This window comes from Hyperolius riggenbachi, chromosome 2 (genome assembly GCF_040937935.1).
Source record: "Hyperolius riggenbachi isolate aHypRig1 chromosome 2, aHypRig1.pri, whole genome shotgun sequence".
NCBI classification, from domain to species: Eukaryota; Metazoa; Chordata; class Amphibia; order Anura; family Hyperoliidae; genus Hyperolius; species Hyperolius riggenbachi.
The window spans coordinates 128,497,096-128,518,015 of NC_090647.1; the positions used below are offsets into that span (position 1 = coordinate 128,497,096).

Consider the following 20,920-nt stretch of genomic DNA (forward strand, 5'->3'; position numbering starts at 1 on the left):
TTTGTATCTCAAGAGATCATTATACACAGGCAGTGTGCATAGAGGGGCCAGGAGGGGGGAGATGCATCACAGAACCACAACACTGAAGAACTTGGCAGCCTTCCAGACACAGGCTGACAAGTCTGACAAGAGAGAGATAAGTTGATTTATTACAGAGATGGCGATAGTAGAACGTGCTGCAGTAAGCCAGAACACATTAGAATAGCTTTTGGAACTTGTAGGATGATAAAAAACAGGATGCAATTTTTGTTACGGAGTCTCTTTAAGAAGTTGGTGCTATATAAATAATAATAGCTAGGCAAAGTAATATATTAGTAAATATATTAGTGATCGCCTGACATAAGAGTTAAAAAAACAAATGAGATATAGTCCATATTATTATTTTTTATGAATGTATAAAGCTTTGTGACACTACGGTACACAGACCATTTGCCTAATGCAGTTAATGCAACTTTTTTACATTTTCAAGGTGCATTTGCAGTTTTCTGGAAATTGAAATGTCAGAAAGAAATTGGTAAATGAAAAGTGAAATCAATAGAGAATCACATTGCTCTGTGCTAGATATGGGATTTTTTGCCCTCATTGACCAATACGCTATCAAAGAAAAAAATGCAGCATGGACTACATTTGCATCTGAGCGAAAATCAAATTGTATAACAGCAACTGCATTGGAAACCGTACAGCATAAATTATTTTATTCTGGTGGTGGAGCAATAGGCCAAAGGCTTGATTTCTGAAAATGTGATGTAACGCATGGAAAAGGTACCTAAGTATAACAATTAGAGGTGCTGTCTTCAGGGCCGGATTTGTACTTTTTACCGCCCAAGGCCAACTATACTGTCTGTTTGGTTTTTATATCTGTGTGCCCCAATGAGAATTCTACTTACTTTCCATCATTGGATGTCACAGACAATAACTATTTTAGTAATATGCGTATAGACTTTGTTATGTTTTCCTTAAGAACTTTTATGTTATGCTTGCCATCTCGTTAATGATGGAACCATTGTGTCACCATTAGAGTTAGGCTGATGTGTACCTGCATGATAGAGCTTACAGGTCTTGCAGGGACGTCACGAGTACAGGACAGAGGGTTCAAAGGGTAAATCTGTCCTTGTAGATAGGGTTGGCTGCATAGAACAGCTTTACTGCCCCTCACTGAGCCGCCCCTAAATTTCTGGTGCCCTAGGCCATGGCCTATGTGGCCTTGCCAGAAATCCGGCCCTGGCTGTCTTACTGAGTCAGAAGAGCTGAGATTTGAACCCAGGTTTCCTATGCCAGAGGTAGAGCCCTGGTTATTTTTATAACATTACTACAAGCATTAATCTTTTTTTCTTCCAACAATATTTTATTGGGAGTTTCTAATAAGATATACTGTATGTAAAACATAGCTATCAACATATATGCTCCCTGATAGGGGACATCATAATTGGATGTGCAAGGAAAGGTACAACTATATCAACAAAGGCAACTGAGCAAAAAATATAAACATTAAACAACAATTTTCTCTCTGATGGCACAAGCAGGCCTTTTGCATTCACTTTTGTCCTCCCTACCACAGAAACTAAAGCATAGTAATAAGAGACACAATAGTCACATGGAAAGAAGTAAGGAAACTGTTCTCCCTACCATGGAAGGTTTCAAAATACATGCCTTTATGGGGACAGACTAATTTTGAAGCTACACTAAAGCAGAGAATTTTATGTGTGCATCAAACACCAAGTTAAAGGGGAACTGAAGAGAGAGGTATATGGAGGATGCCATGATTATTTCCTTTTAAGCAATACCAGTTGCCTGGCAGCCCTGCTGAATCCTCTGCCTCTAATACTATTAGCCATAGCCCCTGAACAAGCATGCAGCAGATCAGGTGTTTCAGACTTTAAAGTCTGATATGACAAGAATAGCTGAATGCTTGTTTCTGGTGTTCTTCGGATACTACTGCAGAGAAATAGACCAGCAGAGCTGCCAGGCAACTTGTATTGATTAAAAGGAAATAAATATGGCAGCCTCTGTATACCTCTTACTTCAGTTCCCCTTTAAAACCTGCCAAATCTGGCCTTGCAAATTTGGCATTGGGGAGCCTCCCCGTGGCGCTCCTGGATAGTGCTAAAGCAGCATAAACTAATCCCCACAGGGCAAACGCTTTGCGGTATTAGTTTTAGACCCTGCATATTTTGTCATGCGAAAGCAAATGCACATTTGCATGAGCAATGTCACGTGATAAGTTAATTAGGCCAAATTTGCAAACTAAGATTTGTCAGGTTTTAACTTGGTGTTTGATGCACACATAAATTTCTCTGCTGTAGTGTTTCCACATCTTTCCCCTTTGGAGGCGGGTGGTGGATGGCTTGTTCTAGGAGGTGAGAGCCCTGGAGAGAGCTGTCTGCGCCTATCCTGACCCCCCCCCCCCCCCTGGAGTGTGTTGCGTGAGAGCCTCCCCTGAGCCCCACAAGCTTGGGGAGGCCCATGCTTCACTCCTTTCTCATGTGTTGCTCCCAAGTCGTGCTCATGTAGCAGAACGCAATGGACGTTAAGGTAAGTACCTGTTTTTAATTTTGGGAGGTAGGTTCGAGCGGCTTTTCCCGGCGCTGGCCATGCTTGGGGGGGTTGCCTGCACCTCCCAGCCTCCCCTTCTAGGTTGCCGTGTATGTTGAGGTCATGCACAACCAAGCATCTTCAGAAAATAGAGGCTACAGCGTGCCCAACCCATTTTGATACATTCCTCAAACTTGGGGGGAGCAAATTATCCACAGAAAGCACTTCTTTCCCTACAAACTACAGTTCGAGCAATAAACAATTTTAAAAGCTGGCGCAAACACCTTTCAAATCTAGATGTTGAGGAGCTCTAATGTGGAAATCCATATCCCAGAAAAATGACACCCTGGACTGTTCATTATGCATGCACCACTATGTAGACACTACTCATGATGCTCAACATACAATCTCCAACATCCCACCTATTTCAGCCAAAAGCACTGCGCTCCACAATCACGTGACCCCCACGTGAATTTGGCTGAATTTGGTGAAACAAAGAGACGGTGACTTTGTACTAGCTGCGAACCCCTGGTTATTTATAGATACCATTTGGAGCGCAATCTTTCCCCTTTGGATAAACATCCCACCTATTGCTCATCTGATTTTATTGCCAGCCAAAGGGGTGATATTTAATTGCTGGATTTACCTTACATTGTCTAATATCAATGATGTACGGTAAATGATGAACTGAGCCACCTTCTAGACCTTGAAAAATTAGATGCTCTAATTACATCAAGACACAGGTTTTATAAAGTTATTTAAGAGATGGAAATTGTATCTCCTTTTATTATCTCATGGACCCAAAGCTACAGTCAGTCATGGAACCCTTTAAGTATTCTGCAGGGTACACAAAAGAACAACTCAAAGGAGCTTTAGGCTGATTGGAAGGAAGTTCAAACACAATTCAAATCTATAGACAGGGAAAAATGTCTAAGACCAGAGCAGAGAGAGGGGGCTAAGGGGGAGAGGTTGTTTAATGTTATTATTTTTTGCTCAGTCTCCTTTGTTGATATAAGATACTATACCTTTCCTTGCACATTTAATTATGATGTTCCTATCAGGATGCATATCAGTTGATAACTATGCTTTACGTACAGTGTATCCTATTAGAAACTCCCAATAAAATATTGTTGGAAAAAAAAAAAGACTAATGCTTCTAGTAATGTTATAAAAGTAACTAGGGCCCTGCGTCTGACATAGAAAACATGGGTTCAAATCTCAGCTCTTCCTATTCAGTAAGCCAGCACCTATTCTGTAAGGAGTCCCTAACACTGCTGCTGCCTACTGAGCGCACCCTAGTGGCTTCCTTGCAAGCACTTTAAGCCCGACAGAAGAAAAGCGCTATACAAATATTGAAATTATTATTATTGTCAATATAATGTGTCAACTTTGTCCAAGCATTACACCTCTCTTTTATGTAGGGGTATATTTGCCAGTTGGCATGATTACAGTAGACTTAAGCCAGTTGATTTTAAGCCCTTATCATGAGTTAGAGTGCTCAATAGCACGGAGGGACGCATAGAGAGAGGCTCGTGGATTTTCTTTGTATAAAAGCATGCCAGTTGGATAGAGTATTTTTGCTAGGTATGCCCAATAGCTTACAAATCCATCTTTGGTTTCTTTTAGTAAAAATTGTGGGGGTCTGGTCACCTTAAAGTGTACTCACACACTTTGTTTTACAGCTACACTAAAGCCAAGATCCCTTCTCAAATATTCTATTCATATGTTTAATTTGCACAGCTCACGGAAAAAAAGAAAGAAAACTCTTTCAGGACCTTTTATGCTAACTATGCTGGACTGCAACATAGAATGCAGAACAGGCTCATTGCTTTATTTGGGTCTGTTGGTGCTTCCTCCACTGCAACTCATAATGGACTGCTAAGCACATTTTTTTTTTTTTGCAGATAGCGAATGCATTGCCATTCATCATAACATTGTGTGTCGACCATGCACCAGAAAAGGTATGTATTGTGCTACACAATACAACACAATACAAGTGTGAATCTTTGTGATGCTAATAGCACTACCTGATCCTGCAGCACACCTCTAGTGTAAACATAATGAAAGGTAGCGGCACAGAAAAGAGAACCGTTTAGTGATTGCAGCAATCGTTATCGGGCAAGGCAATTTCTAAAACACCCTAAAAGAGACCCCCCCCCCCTCTCCCCCCAATCCACACACACATGAAAAAAAATGACAATACACTGCAACTCTGGCCAGAAATTTGAAACAACAGCGGGCACTAGTAAAACCATATCATCTTATGTATGCAGAGCACCTCATCCATCCTTTTCCTATGCCCTATAACCAATGTAGGGTCTAACAGCTGTGCTATTCCAAAACCACCCTGGCAGACCTACAAGTCTCGCACTGCTAGTACCAATGGGGACAGATTAAACCATCCCACCCACCAAGACTGACGTCAGAAATGTTTACATCTCCAACAGCATACATGACAGAATTAGAGGCAAGTTTCAGGGATAGACACAAAGGATTACGGAAGTTTGCAGCTGATGAAGGGCTCTGCGCTGCTCCAAAGTTTACAAAAGAGCAAATGCTTGACCTTGATAACACCATGCATACAGGCCAAGAAGAGATGCTGGCAGTCAGAGCTGGGACAAGGTCCTCCAGCACCCAAGGCTGAGACACCAAAGTGCACCCCTCCATCCCTCCCACCCCAGTCATCACACACTGATTGCTATTAGACTAAGAGGGCCACAGGGCCCACAACCTCACCAACACCTTAATATCTAGTTATCTGGCTTGCAGTCACTGCTATGTATCCCCTTTTCTTATTTCTTTCTGCTTCATACACAATTAGGAATGACAGCTGAATGAATTGTGCGCCCCTCCTACACTGCGCCCTGAGGCTGGAGCCTCTCCAGCCTATGCCTCGGCCCGGCCCTGCTGGCAGTAACTGAATCAGAATTATTTATTTCGCCAAGCATGACAGGATCACGCCTGGAATTGGGTTTGGCACATACAGAGCTCAACATCTACAACCACCTCTTTACCAGGAAAATGAAATTGTGCATCAGAGGTCAGTGATGACCAGACGGTGAGGTGTCTTGACTTTCAACTTCTTGTAGTTTATAGAGTTCTTGTGAGCCAAACTGAATTAGGCCTTCTGAAGATCCCTAGTCAGGAATGGTGTCACTAGTCCTGTCCACTGTGCTCTGAACCGGGCATATTTTTCTGCAGATCACTACAAAACACTGAGGAAGGCCTCAACGTTATATAAAGGTGTCATTTTTGGAAAAATAAATGGCTTGCTTAGCCATGATAGCCCAAAGAGTGTGGTTGCCCCTTGTAATCTGGGCTGCTGCATAACACCTGTGAGTATAGTGAGGACCATGAAGCAGCAATAAATCTCACCATATACTAGGAGCTCCCCCTCTTCCATCTCTCACTCTCTCTGCTTACTCAGTGTTCCATGTCCTCCACCACTTCTGCCTCTGTTTGCTACACATCTCTTCATCCCCACCTCTTTATTTCCTCTACAGCTCTCTAACTCTTCCACCACCCCAGACTTGCTTTGCTACAAACACTTCATCTTATCTTCACATCTCATTATCTCTGCTATGATGATGATCATATCATATCCGACTCTTGGTGATTCTATGGGTTAGCTCTCTCCATGCTGTCCGATCTTGTACCATTTCTGCCAGTTGCCTTAAAGTGAACCTCCAGACTAAAAATCTACTCAGCAGCACTGAAAAGGCTTGGTGTTTCTTTAACAGTTTCACAGCATCAGAACTTTGTTTTCTTACCTAAGCCTAATATTTAGCAACACAGAAGCTAAGCTCTGCCCCATCAAAGAAAACTGCCCAGGCATTTTTTCATGATGCTGTGCAAAGCATGATGGGATTTCTTATGTTGTGGTTCTCGTTGCCTAGCAGCTGGGAGGAGTGATCAGGACACAGGATAGTTGGAACTGTGTCTCATGCTCCCTGTCACCTCCTTTCAACCAAAACGATGGCTGCCCCCATGAAATTACAAACATTTGCCTGTTCTTTTAAAACAGGGTTGGTAAGAGATTATATTACCTATTATTTTAATTAACATGACTATGTAACTTAATGACAGTATGTTTGTTTAGGCTGAAGTTCCTGCGTTGGCTTTGATGGTGTCAAGCCAACGTGTTCTCTGGCAGCCTTGTCGCCTTTTGCCACTGATCAGTCCTAGCATTAGGTCTTTCTCTAAGGAATTTGATCGCATCACATGGCTGAAATATGTGAGTCTGAGTCTGGTGCCTTCCAGTGACATGTCTGATTTTATTCGTTCCATTACTTCTTTCTTCGTCATCCTTGCTGTTCATGGAATGCGAAGCAACTATGGCCAGCACCACAACTCGAAGGAGTCAATTTTTCTTCTATCTGCTTTTCTTAGGGTCCAACTTTCGCAGCCATACATGGTTATGGAAAAAACTATGGCATTAACCAGTCTACATTTGGTCATAATGCTAATGTCTTTTCTTTTCCATACTTGCTTCATGCTTACCATCGCGTTTCTGCTGAAGGTTATCCAACGTTTCATTTCATGACTACAATCTCAATTTTGATCGATCTGAAAGCCGAGGAAGGTGAATTTTCCTCCACTATACATCTCTCTATTTCTTCCAACATCTCTACCTCTCACTTTCTATATTTTACTTGAGGCCTGGTTTACAGGAAATTGCTGTGCCAGTGAATTTGTTACTGGACAGACTCTGTACTTTTCTCACAGTAACAACTGGTTCCCTGTGCTCTGAAAAGCATGCAGTAGTGTGCACTGCAATGGATGAGTTTGTTTTTCCACCACATCTGGACAGTAACCAGTGCACTCATGCAGTGCATTCGCTGTAAACCGACCCTCGTTCTAATTTACTGAGGCACTCTAGAGCTGGTGAATAGTGATGAGGCAATGCAACAGCCAACAGAAGCACATTTCTGGTGTTCAATGAAATGCAAATAAGATGCCATCAATGAGATGCAAATTTTCAGTTTCTTGCAATTTTGTTTTTCACAAATTACACGTAGCTTGAAAACCGAATCTATCCTTTTTTTTTTGCTGTACTCTGATATTGTGCAGGTGCAGCGTGAAAATAGAGATGGTCTATTATGAGGTGCAATTATTTCTTACTCTATGCAGCTTGGACCTGGTATAAGAAAATGTCCTACCATTTTTGATTGACCAAATTTCAAATTTCCAGTATATTTGCATGCAATTTGGAATACTTTCCACCACATTCACCTTTAGTTGCAAACTCTGCCAGCTAATTGCAGACAGTTTATTTCCACCTCCAGCCCAGGTTTGCGTGATTCATTTATGTTCTTCAGCATTGTAATCTCTTTTTAAATCAACTCCAGTGTAATGACATCACCCCCTTTCATTAAGATAAGCCTTTCCATTCCATGGCTACTACAGAAATCAGAGCAGTGTGCACAGCTGAGGGATGGAGCAGCAGCTGAATATCGCGAGGTTTCCTGTCAGCTCACTACTGTGGCGACGCCCCTGAATGTAGTAGCTGTTTCTGACACAGCACGCCACAGTAACGAGGTCGGTTCTCTACTACGGAGAACAACTCCTCGACTGAATCCTCTCTCATAAAGACTTATGTGGAGTTGGTTGCTATTGTTTTTTTCCGTAACCGTCTCAGCAACTGATCCCTCCCACACACTGCAGCATCTCCCAGCATGCGCCTCTTCCGCCTAAACTACATCTCCCGGCATGCTTCGGGCTGTCATGTGACGTCACAATGCCTATAAGTGGCTACATTGTAGCAATCGTAGCCCATTGTTACCGATGTACGGAGCCGGGGCGGACAGGGCAGGACAGAAGCCAATCTCCCTGATCTCTTCTCTTCCCGACATAACTCTCCTTCCTAGAACCCTCTCATTCTTCCTCCCCTCCGATCAATCCTCCTGCCACAAATAAAACACTGAACGCCCTTTTTCTTGTGACAAAGCAGATCAGCCCTCTGACGGACTCCAAACACATCACTTGTGAAGGAGATCGACGGGGAAATGATATGAAAGCAATCTGAAGTCTTCCCAGCCATCACTTGTCACCGATGTGATAAACGATCTCGTCTCCCATCCGCCCCGGCTTCGATCAGTCTCCCTGATAACCAATGCCCGATCCACTCACATCCAGTCATTCCCGTTACCTTGTGCTTTTCCTTGCCCTACACCCCTCAGTCAGCCCAGATCGTGATTCCTCCATTGCAGCACAAGCCCCCCACCCTGCCTGAAAATCCCCCCATCAGGGCTCGCCCTTCACAAAATCCTAAACATCCCGATCATTGGTCAGATTTGGGGACCATCGGACACCAGCGTAGGAGGAAGCTCGACTTAAAAAGTAGGTATTGTGAATTGTATGAGAAGTGCTGCGATCAGGCTTCCTCATTTTTACTCTGGCTTTCCAGGAAGGCAGTGGCTTTAAATTCCCAGTCTGGAATGCTGGGATCTTTCCTATGTCTTGTTTTTATTCGCTTTCTTCCTTCAGCTGATTTGGCACTGCTGTTATTTAAGGAAATATTCTGTGGGTGTTTTTAGTGATGTTTATGTTCGTCGCCCATCCTGATTATGCACGGCGTTCCGCCGCACACCTGATCGACCATGTCAGCCGAGATTTCCCAGCATAAATGATCCATACATTCGACCAATTTTGGCCCGACATTGGTCAAATCGTTGATCAGGCATGCATGTGGCGGTACCGATTTGCATCCATTTCGATAATGGAATCTGATGGTTGATCGGCCACCAAGTCATCTGATGTATGGACTATTTGATGTATTATTATGTATTATTTGTTTTGCCATTCTCTATCCATGGATTTAATAATGCATCTGTTATTGCATATCCTCCTTGGTGATGATCACATGCTGTTCAGGATGGCTGAGTAGATTTAATATACGCTTAGGGCAAGTCCATTATGTACCTAGTCTTAATAAACAAGTTTGTTGTTATTATTGTTGTCTGAGGTGTATTTTGTGACTGGAGAGACAGGCAGAGTGGTATTGTTCTGGACATCACCAGCTGTACATAAATAGGAAAGGAAAATCTGCTTTGTCCCATTGGCTGAATCAAACCGCTGCAGAACTTCTTATATATCCCTACACAATTGATGTAATTGTTCCACAGTTGCTTCTGCTGCATCAGTCCACATAACTGCACAGGCCTCTGTATCAAGTCATGGTGATCATGTAATTAGATTGACACTAGCCTTGGGGGACTGACACCTCCTCCCTTAATGGTTGAAGTTGAGTTCTCTATAAATCCATTTGTTTATTTTAGTCGTCTTTTGAAAGTTGATAAACTGATGTATGTGTAAAAAAAAAGATACTCTGCTTGCAAAGCAGGAAAAGCTAAGACCATTAATGGTATAGGCTGGTTACATCCAGATGTGTCATTCTAGATAGTGATTCATGGGCCACTCCAATTGCGATGATCTTAAATCTGGCTATTCATTTTTTGCACATCAGGAATCAGAATTGGTGATCTCTGATCCTGAGCTTTGCACAAGTTGAATCATATTTCAAAAGCTAATGCTTACTGGACAGCTTGACCCCGTATTCCAAATCTGACCTGATTTGTGTAAATTGGCAATCTTGAGTTTTAGATTACATATCCTCTTCCTAAAGCCCAGTACACACCTTCAATTTTGATTAGCCAATCGCTGATCAGATTTATCACATCCGTGTAGTATGAGAGTTTATCTGCAAAATTTGTTCATAGTAGTCAAAATCAGTTGACCCACATACTACATGAAGGTGGTAAAAATGACCAATCATTGACCATTGGTTTAAGGAGTGTGGAGGAAGTTCCCAAATTCTGGACTGCTGATGAGGCTTGACAGTAGCTGTGAAAATCCATAATCTGAATTATGAGGGGAAATGTGTAATTGCAGCACTGGCACAATGATGTACCGGATGTATCGGGGAGGTGGCAGGCCTTGTAGCATCACAGAACACTTGAAGTCTCTTTTTTATTGTTGACACCTTTAATTATTTAATGTCTCCTAACCCTATAATTACCTACTGGATGGGAGTGATCTATCCATTCCATTTATATGACTGATGACACAAATCATGTACATCGTCTGTAGAAGCTGATATGCATGTGCCTGAAAATTAGTTTTTATTATTCAGGTGTGCTCACTTTGATGGAGGTATTTGGCAATGCATTGGACATGCCCCACATTTAACCCTCTGAATAACATAGACACACGTCCTTTTTACATTTGTTAGTTAAGAATTTGCTTTGCAATGATGTGAAGGCCTGGAAATAAAATGGCTGCAACCTGGGCTCTGAGGTGGAGATGCATGTTTCTGGTTTTCAGGCCATCTTAGCAGAATGTGAATTTTAATGTTGCGTTTGAGGCCACGCAAGGTTCACCTGACATGGGTTAGTTTATTTATGGCCTTTTGAAATCTGAAGTTCCCCCTCCCCCTCAGAACTTGTAACAGCAATTGTTGGTTTCTGCTTGACCAGTGGTCCTTGTCAAATGTGGCCTCAAATCATATTACTCTGGAATTTAAGCTATTTCTGGGATGCTTGCCAAGGTTTAAATGTATAGGATCTGAGAGGACCTTTTACACCGCCACCATGTGAAAAGTGTCTGGCCACACACAATATATGGGTTGTGCTGGGAATATTTCCTATACTTCACTTCCAGTTCAAGCCTGTCCACAGATCAGGTCCCGGGATACGTTTACTGTCCCTTTTGTGAACAGTATTTAAAAAAAAATAAAGTTAACATTTTCAAGGGTAATTGTGGCTTGTGTAGCATTCTTGTTCTAATGTGTGAAAAACTTTTATTGCCTAGCAAATATTGATTTCATACAGGGTATAACAATACAAAATAAACAATACAACAGTTAATACAAGACAATGATGGATTGCTGCTGATGCAATGAATAAATCCACTACAGATTTTTACACAAATGGAAGATATGCACACACAGCATTGTGAGACAAAAGGGGAAAAGAGCCTGGCCCAAAGGCCTTATAGTCTACAGGTTTAAGGGATAGGACAGTAGGTAAGGAGAAGCCGTGTATGAGATGGTAGAAATGGTGGCCAGAGAGTATGCTTGCCTGAAGAGGTGAGTTTTCAGATTGAGCCTAAAAAGAGTAAGTGTGGGTGAGTGGCGGATGTGTTGAGGGAGAGTGTTCCAGAGGAAGGGAGAGAATTGAGAAAAGTCTTGTAAGCGGGAGTGAGAAGAGGTGACCAGAGAAGTAGACAGGAGAATATTATTAGTAGAGCGGAGATATCGGATTCTGCAACTGCGACATAGCTTCAACTTTCTAAGATGCTGGGTCTGATGTCCTAGTAAGGTGCATGTGGCAGGAAATGACTGGATTAGTGATTGCCTGTATTTATTAAAATGCCTATTAGATGGTAGAGGTGTGTACACACATCCAATCTTACCCCTTTCATGTAGTATGAGTACCAATATGAATGAGTACTTTGTATTGTGAATGGAGGCCAATCTGTTCAATGTGCGGTAAATACATTTGTAATGAAAAATTACCAACAGCGGAAATTACCGGGTTTTTTTTCCAACTTGACACAAAAAAATTCTGAATGCAAATAAAAGTTGATAAGATATGGTGGTAAGGGTGAAAAAAAAAAGTTGTTAAAAATGGGGAATAAGTGTGGAAAATTGAATTGAGTCCAGCAAACACAGCTCAAAAGGCTCTAGACTACATGTAATTTGATGTGACGTGAAAAGAAGTGCCAGACAGGTAAAAAAAAGGTAATTACCGATAAAACAATGCACACTTACATAATGATTTTTTATTTTTAGCAGAATTTAAGTATAACATACATTTTTATTTTTTTTACCTTGTTACTGCACTTTTATTTTTCTTTTTTTTTTTTTTCTTCAGTCGGTAATTTTCTGACATTTGGTTACCGAATGTGGTACTTCATTGTGAATGGAGACTATTGTTTAGATAAAGCACACCTGAACTGAGAGGGGTATGGAGGCTGACATATTTGTTTACTTTTTAACAATACCAGTTGCCTGGCAGCCCTGCTGATCTATTTGGATGCAGTAGTGTCTAAAGTACACCAGAAACAAGCATACAGCTAATCTTGTCAAATCTGACAATATTGTCAAACACCTGATCTGCTGCATGCTTTTTCAGGGTCTGTGGCTAAAAGTATTAAAGACAGAGGATCAACAGGACAGCCAGGCAACTGGTATTGCTTAAAAGTAACACTCCCCTTGGGTTCACTTGAAGTCTGACTGGATTACACACATACTTGTTTCAGGTGTGAGTCAGACCCTACTGCAGTGAGAGATGCTGGGTAACTGATATTGTGTAAAAGGAAATAATATGGCAGCCTCCATATCATGTTCAGGTGTCCTGTAAGCTCTCATACTCCATGGAAATGGTAAAATTGGCCAGTCAAGACTTTGGGCTCAATTCACAAAGCGGTGCCAACCCAGTTAGAGACTTTAGGCGTGATAACCATTGCACCACGCTGGTGAAAATTAGATTTTTATGGTGACTGCAACCTCCTCCTGAATCAATCTATCCACAGTGAGGGGTTGCTGAAAGTTAGTAAATTGGTGATTACAGCAAGTGCTTTGCCTACCTGTTCTCAGCTGAATTTAAATTACAGGTAATCCTAACACACACACACTTACTCTTATGCAAACCAAGCAACTTTACATTGCTTTAAATAGGAGCTGTCAGTCATACTATCTCAGAAAAAACCACATATATAAGTAGATAAATACTTGCTCTACTTACGTAACATATGTATGGCGTTGTCCATGTTTTGATTTTAGTGATTTTACTACAGTAAAAAAACAGAAAATCCTTATTAGCATTTCCGATTTTAAGTGTGGCTATTTTGAAGCCAATTCTGATGTCATTTCCTGCCCTACTCTCCTCTGCCTGATTTGCCTGCCCTTCACCATAGAAAGTGCATTGTCTCAGCATGAGAAATATTGGCCAATCAGAGAGGAACAGAGGTGTGGGAGGGGAAAACAGGAGAGAAAGAGGCTTCAGCCAATCAGGGTGCATTAGTTAAGTCTGAGGAGAAATAGAGAAGCAAAAAAGGACAACCCAGCATGTCCTGCAACTTCCTTTTTGTGTTCCAAATTTTGTGTGTACCACATAAGTCAGGTAAACCGGGGAATGATCATTTATCAACAAGAAAAGTAATAGTGATTTTAAATTTTTGATCGCCTGGTTAGCAACCTTATTACTCGTTTACCAGATAAGAATAACGAATATACGGTAATTTTTATTTTATGCCCGACATTTACACTTTAAAAACTTCCTTCTTACTAAACTGTATAAGGGGGCTCTGTACAGCATATATATTCACATCGTACAAAACAATAATTGGGGAACTTAGATGAGGTACAAAACTCTGTACAATCAGCTATATGTCCCCATTTTTTATTTCTTTTTACCCAGTGTGGGTGACTTTGCCTTACTGCTGGAACTGTGCAGTGCAAGGAGGATTGTGGGCTTTTTTTTCTTTTGCTACAGTAGCAAGCTTATCTCAGCATGCAAACAGAAAGCTTCCTATTTCGGATAAGATGAGGGCACTATGACTTGAAGGTATCTAATTACCCCCAATCCATTAAAAGCGTTTACACAGTGATGTAAGCCTGCTGTCTAGGTGATATTTTCTGTCAGAGGATCAGTAAGCTGTGGCAAATTAACACTGAGCTGGGTTGAAAAAAAAAAAAAAAAAAGCAAGAGTGATGTTACTTTTGGCATCCCCGGGAAAACATAAAGATGGAAACCAGCAGAAATATGCTTTCCTGTGTTTTTTTTTTTTTTTTTATCTGAACATGAACAATAAAAACAGAATAGGTAAGTAATAACATTTATTTTTGGATGCATTTTTTTTTTAAGTTAAAACATGACTTCGTCCCACTTTCATACACACGTATGGGGAAAGTCACCAGTGATGGAGAGACCAGATCCCCAGGCAACAGTGCAGTCCTGAGCCTGTACAAATGCATTGCTAGCTTCCAGGCTAGCGGCACCGGAGTTTAGCCAAGTCAATCTGCCGGGCTGATCTCTGGGCGAGGCATCAGGGGCCCCTGTATTCATGCTAGACCCTCAGCAGAGTGGTTATTTGCAGAGATTAATTTAGTGTGTGTGTACTAGGCTTTATTTTCAAGGTTATCAGTCACATGATTACTTTACCATAACTGCATGCAAAGTCCAGCATCCTGTAAGTCGAGTACATGTCTTCCTGCCTGAGGGACAGTAAAGGGGAGAGCAGAGGAATGGTCACATGACCACAACGTCTCCATGAAGATGTGTGAGTGTGTAAATCATTGTTTTGAACCCAAGTCTACATGCTAGCCTGTTCTCTTTTGGGGGCTGTCTTGGCTGAGAATCTTGAGCTAGTCCAGGTGGTTGTCAAGTCCATTGTCATCCTTCTACCGCCTGTCATGTGTCACGCCCCCTAGTGGCCAGACCGCTCAATTTCAACACAGACCATCCAACCTCGTGGATGCAATTGTTGCGATGAAACCGCTGGAATTGGGCAGCAGACAGGCTAGAGGGGAGCGTGCGAGCGACACCCAATACAATATTTCGGGTACATGGCTGCCACCACCTCTGTGTAAGGACCGAGGAACCTGCTCTGACTATTCTAAACCTGTGAATAAAAATTGTTAAAACACTCTGGTCTGGCTAAAACAATACAATACTTCAGGGCAGCAAATCTTCAGAAAGAGTAGGATTCTTTCTGCTTGGCTAAAAGCAGGTTTGCAGCTGAGAAAATGACTTTAAAGTCTTTTGTTATAAATGCAATATAAATTATATACAGAAAATTAAGTAACAATTATAGAGAAAGAATAGTCCAGCTAGAATAAAAAGGGGGGGGGGGGGGGAGGGGAAGAAAATGAATACTTCAAGGTTGGAGGTAATATGTTCGTTTGTTTGGAAGTCCAAAGAGTTCCTTTTGTTTCAAACGTTCGGAAAGCCAGCCTTACAGCTCTCTGCTAGCTTCAGTGATTAAAAAAAATGGAGAACCCAGGTTAAATTTCCGCCTGTTCCTTATGTAAGATTAAACTTTTAGAACAGGACCCAGAGGCAGCCTCTGGGCTGAAGTCTGGGAGTGCTTTTATTTTTGGCAGGAAGCTTGACTCCAAAAGATATGACATTTTCATATTTCAGCCCACGTTCATCTCACACAAATAATAATAGCAAGTCCACAATCCTCGCAAAAATATAGATTGAATTGATACTAGACATGGATATGTTGTAGGATATTATGTTACTGAGAAGTTGAATAACGCGGCTGTGGTTTTACCGCAAGCTCCTTAAAAGGGATACCAAAACGGCCAACGAGACACTACGAGTCAAATGATATAACTTCTCTTAAAAAGGCAAAAATCATACATTTATTTTAAATCTGATTAGAGCAGCTTCAGCAAGCCTGCTCTCATGCTGGGCTAGAGCTTGCTTTGTTTACAGATTGCAGTTTCACACCTAGCTGTGAGGTCTTCTATTACAGGGACTAATGCTGGGAATACACGTTTCGTTTTTGCCTTCGTTTTAGCCTTCGTTTCGATTGTGCCTTTTGTCCTTTTCGTTCCCGAAATAATCGAACGTACGGTTAATATCACCACCCACGGTTTCGTTTTTTTTTTCGATTCTGATGGTTTCGTTTTTCCAATAATCAAAGGCTGCAAAGAAACGAAACGAAAATCCCTTTTTACAGGGACGGACTAACATAAACGAACATATAATCGATCTGAACAGCCATCAAGCCTACCAATGGCTCGATTAGATGGATAAAGAGAGATAATATCAAACATGTTCGATCACTAGTCGTTCGTTTTTGGGGTCTATTAATCGAAACTATAATGAGATTATGACTATTTTCACATACGTTTTCAACACTCGATTCGTTTACTGAACGAATCGAAGGCTAAAACGAAGGCAAAAACGAAACGTGTATTCCCAGCATTAAAGACAAACATTGGCCTCCCAAGACAACTGTAGTCCCATGAATAGAATTGGATATCTGCTGGAGTAGCCAGACCCTAGCTTTTTGCTCTGTGGGTCCCTAGACATGCAATATGAATTGGAATCCTAAACCCCCAAGTCCTGCTCCTAGAGTTTAACCCTGAAAATGTGAAGCACTCTGAGCACAGGCTCACTCCATTGCTAACATTACCAAAACTCACATTGCGGCTAATTGGCTATCATGCATCCTCTGTTTCTGCACGGTTCCAAGGAATACTGACTCCACCATGATAGACAAACGTATACAATGCTAAGATAGTGTATAAGACTAATGTCATTGATAAAACCTGGATTGCCTTTAGGGGAACTGCTGCTTCAGGAATTCGGCAGTAACTTTAATTTTATTTTTTAAAATTATTTTCTTTATTTGTTCATCACATTTGGTACTGTTGCCATTCTCTATGGCATGCTGTAATTAGAAATAATTTCTCCTGCAGAGCTGTAAAGTGCAACTAGTGTCAGGATGTCTGTACACCATGGCTTGGGCATGCGCAACCTGTGCTATCACACAGGGCGCCACATGCAGCTGCCAGGTGAGGAGAGTAGCAGTATCTACAGATTTGTGGTGTCAGCTGATTTGAAGCTGGGCAAAGCAGAGGAACTGGCGTATGAAATTCAGTGATTTAAAACCACATATGCAGTAATGGAGAATTGAGGCTCTTGCAGCACACACGTTGGAGAGAGGGGCACAATGTGACAGCACTAATATACACGATTTAATCACTGTATACAATTCCATAGCTGGATAACACTGGTTAAGGCTGTTGCCCTATATGTATGTGTGTCAGTTAGATGTTAGGGTGGCCATATACTGGTTGATAGCCACCAGATCGATCAACAGTTAGATCCCTCTCTGATCTAATCTGATCACAGAGGGATCTTTTGGCTGCCCATTACTGCACACAGATTTGAATCTATTTCAGCATGAAACCTTTGGAGCCACCACTGCCGCCTGCCTCGCCCCCAGGTTATTCCTGCTCCCCCGGCCAGCAGCAATTACATCACCTATCCAGCCGGCACGAGTCCCGGGATCCGTGCAGTCTCACTTCTTTCGGCGTCCTCCTCACTTCTTGTCTCCTCCTGTGGCAAGTGGACGTTTAAACAGTAGATGGGGCTCTACTGTTTGACCTTCAGCTTGTCACAGGATGTGACAGGAAGGGAAGAGGATATGGAGAAGAAGGCCAGCCAGAAGAAGTGACAGCACGGACCTGGGGAATCCCGCCGGCCGGGCAAGTGATGTTTCTGTGTTGGTTGTCGGCAAACCGAACGCCGCAAGCGATGCGCTCCCAACCCGAAGGCGAGCAAGCAAAATTTTCTGTTTGGACCGATTTACTGAATTGATGTCGGGTGGCGATCGGTCAGCGTTTTTGTGTTATCGATTTCACAGCAGATTTGGTCACAGTGATCAAATCTGCTGTATATCAACGGGAATTCGAGCCAGTGCATGGGTACCTTTAGACCATGTTTGGCATCAAATACTTATACCTGAATCCATATAACCAGACAAGTTTGCCTGGTGGGGTGAAATTGGGTCAAAGCAAGGCAATCAATAGAAATGTTAAAAGCCTATAAGAACTGACATTACCCTACAATGCTTCAAGAGACATTCTAGGCCCTGGGCCTGAGCTATTTTAGTTGTATTACTGTAGTTTTGTGATTGTAACATTTAAATGGGAGACAACAGGAATACACAGCATAGAGCAATGACCTGCTACGGCTATCTGGTCTCCATTCTGCAAGTTCGCCTGTGATGACTGCACATAAGAGAACTCAAAGCAAACCACATCTTTTTAGCTTGAATAGCATCTGTCTGGCATAAGCTTTCATGTGGTCCACACCACAGACAGATGTCTTTACTGTAATAACCTTACAGAGTAATGGAATGTGGCCAGAGGATTCGCGTATCTAGTCATTGTGGATGAATACACCGCCAACTGCAGTAATGAGTACATATATATAATGTATATTACATATATATATATAATATTGGTGAACCTGTATTGCAGAAATGTTTTACCAGTTGCTGTAATGCTGTTCTTTTGGCTCCTAGCTGACTTGAAAGTAACAAATTAAGCCATGTTTAACTGTCTGGAAGATATGGCCGCCTAAAGGCAGAAATCTGGTATGAAAAAAAATAAATAATATAATTTGATATAGTGTAGAAAAATCTGTATATGAATTGCAAGTGCTGAGGACTGGAAACCTTTCACTCCCGCTAGTTGCCAGATATTGAGGCACAGAGATAGCAGAGCTAAACCTGGGGAAGAAGTTTCCCCTGACAAGTGTGCATGTGTGTTGGAGTGTGTGTGTGTGTGTGGGGGGGGGGGGATATAGGCATCCTTTTTTCCAGGGAGGGAAGAGGACAGTGGTAACAATGGTTATCTCAGAAAGCTTTGATTGATGAAAATATGGGTTAATTCCATGAAATAGGTTTGTGTCGACAACTGAAAATAAAAACAAATGGGGAACCTAAATTCATTTGCACTTTGTCAGATTATAGCCAGAAATAATATGGAAATGGTAAGTCTAAAGATTAAAATAGATATCTGTAGCTATATTGGTGCAGGTTAAAGCCACTTTCTCAGTGCAGATCTAAACAGCAACCAATGGTTTAGGAATCCTACTGGTCAAATCTTACTACATTTAGTGTGTGTGTGTGTGTGTGTGTGTGTGTGTGTGTGTGTGTGTGTGTGTGTGTGTGTGTGTGTGTGTGTGTGTGTGTGTGTGTGTGTGTGTGTGTGTGTGTGTGTGTGTGTGTTTTGACATCTGTAGCTACAAATCCTGTATTAACAATGTGATCAAGTGACCGGAAGCAGCTGAGTTGGGGGAGTTATAAGCAGACTTTGGGCTCTGTTCACAAAACGTCTCATAAATGACTTATTTACCAACTAATTGTAAAAAAAAAAAACATTTCAGCACATTTACAAGCAAAATAAACCTTCAAAGTAAGTTGTTCTTACCTCAATTACAGTATATTATAGTTTTGTTCTTGGGGAGCTTAAAAAAACACAGATAAAGTGAAAATCATGCCCTTTGTGGGTCAGTCTACTGCTTGGATTGCAAATATTGGTATAAGTAGTATGAATTGCATTTATTGGCATTTTCTAAATACCTGCAGATGCTGCCCTTTGCTGAGACACCAGCAGCATCTCACTTCAAATATTGAGTTCTATGCTGACGTTTTAGCACCGCTGCCCAAACTGCAAGCTTAGCTGATTTTGCAAGTAAATAATTGTTAGCTACTACAGGAAATGTTGTTAAACATATTTGCAATTGTTAATGTAAAGGGCTTCCTTTTTCCTTCCTCTTTATGCTTTTTCTATCTAGGTAATACATCGGAACAAAGATAATGACACTTAATAACTATTGCCCCAAATGATTATTAATATCTTTTCAGGTGACTGTTTAGGAACAGTGGCTGTACAGATGTGCTGCTTGTTTTCTGTAGAACACTTTGCTCAGTGGTAAGGTGAGGGCAAGCAGAGTGATGCATACGGTTGCTGTGAGGAAGGGAGGAGAGATCACAGGATCTGCAGCTCAGAGAACACCTGAACACACGCTCATGGCCACCTCAGAAGTGTTTAGTATGTCGTGTGTACGCACTTTAACTAATAATGTATGAGCTCTGGTAACTAGCTACAGATAATGCCAATGGGCGATAAGCTAAGCAATGCACTTGGACACTGGAAGAATATCTCCTCTGTGACAAGCTGATGACTGCAGCAGCAGTTCGTTTGAATAAAGCAAACCTTATGCAGATGGACAGTAAACTCACAAGTTGCTCAATCCTCATCTTCCTTGTGTACCACTCTGTGGCTGCTGACTGTATTCTGAAAGCCCAGAGAGAGGGGCTGCTCACCAGGACATATGCAATCACTTTTCTGAGGCTGTAACATATTGGGAGGCGTTACCCCAGAGGAAAGATACATTTTACAATTTTCAATCTCGCATTGTGTATTCACACTTACAGTGGACCTGAACTCTTGCACAGCACAGGAGGAAAACCGAGAGATACTCCCTGTATGTATTTAAAAAGCTTAGCATGTTTAATTCCCCCTCATTTGTGTTGCAGTTTGATCTCTCCCGTGTCACATGACTGCCACGGCAGATAAGCTCATTTGAAAGCACAGGATGTTAACAGTATGCCTACTTCCGTGAATCAGGAAGGAGAAAGTGTTAGCTGTAACAAAGAAATCTTTTTCTTTAAAGATTATGCTGTTGCATATCTCGTAGAGCAGAGTGAGTTCAGGTCCACTTTAACTTTAATAACCTTGGTAAGGAGGGCACACATTCTGACAGAAGGACTTTGATGAACAGAGGCGCCAGCAGAATAAAAACAATAATTAAAAGTTTTAAAATATGCTGGGGAGGCAGTGGTGGACTTACCT

The 20,920-nt window shown here is 41.7% G+C and overlaps 1 protein-coding gene and 1 long non-coding RNA gene across 3 annotated transcripts in view; one reads left to right on the forward strand and one right to left on the reverse strand.

Moving 5' to 3' along the window:
• LOC137545784 (uncharacterized) overlaps positions 1–8,151 on the reverse strand; it is a 40,348-nt gene extending 32,197 nt beyond the window's left edge. Inside the window, exon 1 of the long non-coding RNA XR_011026103.1 lies at positions 7,765–8,151. This is a non-coding gene — a long non-coding RNA (uncharacterized lncRNA). The remainder of the gene's footprint in view (positions 1–7,764) is intronic.
• Positions 8,152–8,325: 174 nt separating this feature from the next.
• The window catches only part of CSRNP2 (cysteine and serine rich nuclear protein 2), a 66,401-nt gene continuing 53,806 nt past the window's right edge, over positions 8,326–20,920 (forward strand). For both annotated transcript variants that reach the window (XM_068267394.1, XM_068267393.1), the window contains exon 1: positions 8,326–8,871. The gene's annotated coding sequence lies outside the window, so the exon portion shown is untranslated. The remainder of the gene's footprint in view (positions 8,872–20,920) is intronic.